At 45.4% G+C, this 5,074-nt stretch overlaps 1 long non-coding RNA gene across 1 annotated transcript; it reads left to right on the plus strand.

Moving 5' to 3' along the window:
• Window positions 1–207: 207 nt before the first annotated feature.
• LOC139023866 (uncharacterized) lies at window positions 208–604 on the plus strand. The gene is made up of 2 exons (XR_011475083.1): window positions 208–341; window positions 436–604. It is a non-coding gene; the product is annotated as an uncharacterized lncRNA (long non-coding RNA).
• Window positions 605–5,074: the final 4,470 nt, after the last annotated feature.

Consider the following 5,074-nt stretch of genomic DNA (forward strand, 5'->3'; position numbering starts at 1 on the left):
GGGCCCCCCAGAGACAACTGCAGGTCTTGACAGGTGGTCTTGCAGTCAGCAACCATCTTCTGGTAAACAGAACGCTTACTCTGAACAAGCAGGAGATGGGTCTCTTGGTGTCACGAATCCCGCTTCCTTAGTCTGTTTTTGCCTGTGTTCTGTCCTGGAGTGTTTTTCCGGTGTCCTGGAACGCACCCTGTCTGGTTGCCGGACGTAGCTAGTTGGGAGATCTCTGATTACCCGCACCTGTATCCCATCAGCTATCTGCACACCTGGTCCTGATCATCACCCCTCCACTTCATAAGCTCTGACCTGACATCCATTTCCTGCCGGATCGTTAGCCATGAACAGTATGTTGTGCCAGCGTATCAGCCTCCAGTTTGATAGAGTTTGTTTTGTACGTCTTGCTTGCCTTGAACTTACCTCCGTTTGTTCTGTCTACAGTCATTCACCCGGAACACTCACCCCATCCCTGCCTGGTCGTCGGTGGCTTCTGTTACTCCCTTGGATCTGCCTATTCACTCCCATCAACTCACCTCCGCTGCCCGCTCCGCCACCTGGATCTTTCTACCTCTACGTTTAAACTTGTAAATAAATACTCACCTTCGTCCTACTCTCCTTGTCCTGGTCTGCTTCTGGGTTCTATTTTAGAAAACCGTGACACTTGGTTCTTCAGCTTGGCTGACTTAACAGCTTCTGGCAGATCTGAAGACCTGATAGTTGTTCCTCTGGCACTGCCAGCACAGGTCTGTCCTGGGCTTAGTGCTTGAGATGTGGGGCAGCTTGCTTGGCCCGTTGTGTCAAGTCACTCTGGTTCACACTAACCCTGTGCAATGCCATAAGAATCGTCCTCCTGAAAGTAGTCCAACACAACTTTTTCCCACTGACCTAGCGATAGTGTCTGATAAATTCAGGCAGAAAAGTGGTTGAGAGCAGTAGCAACACATTTGTAGTTCTCCATGGCTAACGTTGTATTTGTCGGAAGAAAAAAAACGACAGTAGAAAGGATTACCGAAGATGCTACAAGATGCTACACGGCAGACCAATCTGAAACTCATGTCTCGGCATGTCCAGCCCATTCATTATCTCAGCCAATCACGGCTAGCAGGAAGGTTCCTGTCTTCTTCTTTGGCTAAACCAACTAGGCTCGTAATTTAACAACTTTATTCGTATTTACAGATGACCTATAGGTTTGTTATTAAGGCACATGAAAATTCAAATGTTCCAGAAGGCATTTCTGCCAAAAAACGCATTTAGATCAGAAATATAATTAAAGTTGGTGTTATTTTCTCATGTGGCACACAGTTCATATCATTTCATAAATGTTGCAGGCCATAAAACTATGTTTTGCCCGCAATTGACCAATTGCCAAGTCCCGCCCTCATTAGTTACTGTTTGCGAGGTTGGACACTTTTCCCCGTGCAAATAATATTATTATAATTATTATTATCTGCGCACGTGTACAGATGCTCCTCACACTGCTACAATGGTGATAGTTATGGGACCAAAGCAGCTGAGATCTGTATCTCTCTGCAGGCATACTCGGGCAGATCCTCTACATCTCTCTTATCAAGCCCTTTTGTTCTTGCGACCTCCTTTCTTCCCCTCCATCTCAGCCTTCCCCATGGCCACCAACTCTCTTTTCTCCTCCACTGGTCACTGGAGCCATGGCAATGGTCATTGGTCCATCACCTCTCTCTAGTGCTGCAGTATCGTTGTAGGTCTGTGGACTGGTGTTGACCAGAGTTAGAACAGCACATTTTCACACCTCTTCTCTATTTCTTCCTTTGTGCTATCCACTCAACATGTTTTGCTTCATTTCCATTTTCTTCTTATAGATCTTTTTGGATCTTCTCAAGGAGCTCCCACAACATAGCCTGGGTGTCTCCCTTTATCTCTCTGCAGGCATACTCAGGCACACCCTCTCCATCTCCCTCCTCTAGTCCTCTTATTCTTGCAACTTCCTCATTGTTTACATTTTAGTAATTTAGCAGATGCCTTTATCCAGAGCGACTTAGTCAGTGCCTTCATCTGTAGATAGCTAGGTGAGACAACCACATATCACAGTCGTAGTAAGTACATTTTTTCCCTCAACGTAGTTATCAGCAAAGTCAGTGTTCGTAGGAAAATAAAAGTGCATCTGTGCCTTCACCCTGGCCACCTCTTTCTCTCGTTTCTCCTCCATCTGGGCCTTCACCCTGGCTACCTCTTTCTCTCTTTTCTCCTCCACCTGGGCCTTCACCCTGGCTACCTCTTTCTCTCGTTTCTCCTCCATCTGGGCCTTCACCCTGGCCACCTCTTTCTCTCTTTTCTCCTCCATCTGGGCCTTCACCCTGGCCACCTCAGTTTCTCTCGTTTTCTCCCATCGGGCCTTCACCTCTGGCCATCTCTTTCTCTCGTTTCTCTCTCCCATCGGGGCCTTCACCCTGGCCATCTCTTTCTCTCGTTTCTCTCCACTCGGGGCCTTCACCCTGGCCACCTCTTCTTCTGCTGTTCTCCTCCATCTGGCCGTTCACCGCTGGCGCAGCCGTGTCTCTCTGTCTCTTTTCTCCATCTGGCCTTGTCAGCCCTGCCGCACGTCTTCGTCTCCGGTGTTTCTCTCCATTCTGGGCCTTCACCCTGGCATGCCATCGTCTTGTGTTTTGTTGATCTTGTGGCTACCTTCGCGTGGGAGTGCTGTGCTGTGGTGGTCATCTGTTGTCACCCTGGCCACGGCTGCCTTTCTTTGTTTCTCCTCCATCTGGGCCTTCACCCTGGCCACCTCTTTCTCTCTTTTCTCCTCCATCGGGGCCTTCACCCTGGCCACCTCTTTCTCTTGTTTCTCCTCCATCTGGGCCTTCACCCTGGCCACCTCTTTCTCTCTTTTCTCCTCCATCTGGGCCTTCACCCTGGCCAACTCTTTCTATCTTTTCTCCTCCATGAATTGTCCATGATGTGATTCGAACACGCAATGTTTGAGTTGGTATACCTTCGTGTTAAACGCCCACCTATCCTACCCGACCAACCTCCCTCCTTCCTATCGTTTCTATCTTAAGTAACCTACTGTCTTCATTTGTGATTGAAATTAACTATATATACAAAATCGTGTGCCTGTCATGAATTTCCAATAAGTAATTTATGTCTATTTCACAATAATCTGTGATAGTGGGTTGTGTGTTGCAGTATGGTTCTAGGTTTGGGGACGGGGGTTGACCAGAGTAAGAAAAGCACATGTTCACATCTCTTCTCTATATCCACTCAACTTTCTTTCATTAATTTCCACCTTCTCTTTCTGTATATTTTCAAGCAGCTCCCACAGCATGGCCCGGGTCTCTCACTGTAGGCATACTCAAGGACACCCTCTCAATCTCTCTCATACAGCCCTCCTGCTCAATTTGGGGATTTTTACAACTGGACACCTCCTTCTCTCTTTTCTCCTCCATCTCATCCTTCACCCTGGCCATCTACTTTTCTGAAATGAGCAGCTCTTAAGAGGCATTGCGGTTACGACATGAACTGCAGAAATACGGCAAAATAACAATGTTTATCTCTGCGGTTGAATCACAAAGCAGAGTGGGTTTGGGTGTACTCTGCACTTTCTCGTTCAAACAAATGACTAGCAACGTTTTAAATTCCAAACCCCATGTTGTGTTAGAGCTAACATTGTGGATGGCAGTTTTCAGGTTACATGTCACATGTCACAAAATAGTTTTAAAACAACTTCCGGTGGCTTAATCCAAAGCATAAATTGGAAAATTCATCTTTAGAGGCAGGCCTAGATTAATCCAAAATGTTTAGGAAATCTAACTTTTTAATGGACATAAAGGTCACAATGGACTTTCAATGACATTGAAATGGCTGTAATGAGGGCAATAGTCTTCAGGTACTCCGTCTGCCTGTGACCTTCAGTTTAAAGGGGAGTACTACCAAACTCTGCCTGTGAAATATTCCCATCTGTCGAATCAGCTTCCCTGAATGAAGCAAAAATATGACTGGTTGAGCTTCACATTACTAATCCAGTGCAATGGAGGCGGATCCTCTGTCCTGTCCAAGGGGCCTGGAATGCAGGCACCCCATAGCCTCTCAGCAATGCATGCCTCATATTGCATCCCCTGACCTTCCTGTGGAATCTAAATCGGGTTGCATTTCTCTTCCACAGAATCCCCAGCTACATAGTAGTTGTCACTAGTTCACTATAATAGGCAGGTCATGTCTAAGAGGCAATTTGTTACCTGAATTGTTGAATCGAATCACCGGTTTCCTGTTTTAAAATTGGAAACGTTGAAAGCAGTGTTGCAGATGGTGGATTTCATGATTAAACTGAAGGAAGGCGCCACCAATGAAACTAAACCCACATCACATCTTAAATGGGGTCATACATGTTTACAGTTGGCACTGTGCCCACCACTTCACTGTCTCTTCAATGTAAATGTGCCGGAAATCTAACCGCGACCCCCTCTCGCCTTTCAAATGCCACCTGCTCATTAATCAACTGAAAAATTGAGGTGACCCAGTGCCATGTTGAAATGGCAATGAGAAGCTAAGCTCCATGGGGAGGGAGAAATTCTCCTTTAATTTGTTGGTCTGGCTGGCCTATCATAGTGTTCTTAGTCAGAATTCTTGGGGAGAACTGGAGTGCATCTGAGTAGTTGCTTATGTTCAAATCAAATTAAATTTTATTGGTCACATACACATGGTTAGCAGATGTTAATGCGAGTGTAGCGAAATGCTTGTGCTTCTAGTTCCGACCATGCAGTAATATCGAACAAGTAATCTAACAATTTCACAACAACTACCTTATACACACAAGTGTAAAGGAATGAATAAGAATATGTACATATAAATATATGTATGAGCGATGGCCGAACGGCATAGGCAAGATGCAGTAGATGGTATAGAGTACAATATATACATATGAGATGAGTAATGTAGGGTATGTAAATATTATATAAAGTGGCATTGTTTAAAGTGACTAGTGATACATTTATTACATCCAATTTTTAATTATTAAGTGGCTAGAGATTTGAGTCAGTATGTTGGCAGCAGCCACTCAATGTTAGTGATGGCTGTTTAACAGTCTGATGGCCTTGAGATAGAAGCTGTT

This window comes from Salvelinus sp. IW2-2015, linkage group LG37 (genome assembly GCF_002910315.2).
Source record: "Salvelinus sp. IW2-2015 linkage group LG37, ASM291031v2, whole genome shotgun sequence".
In the NCBI taxonomy this organism is placed as follows: domain Eukaryota; kingdom Metazoa; phylum Chordata; class Actinopteri; order Salmoniformes; family Salmonidae; genus Salvelinus; species Salvelinus sp. IW2-2015.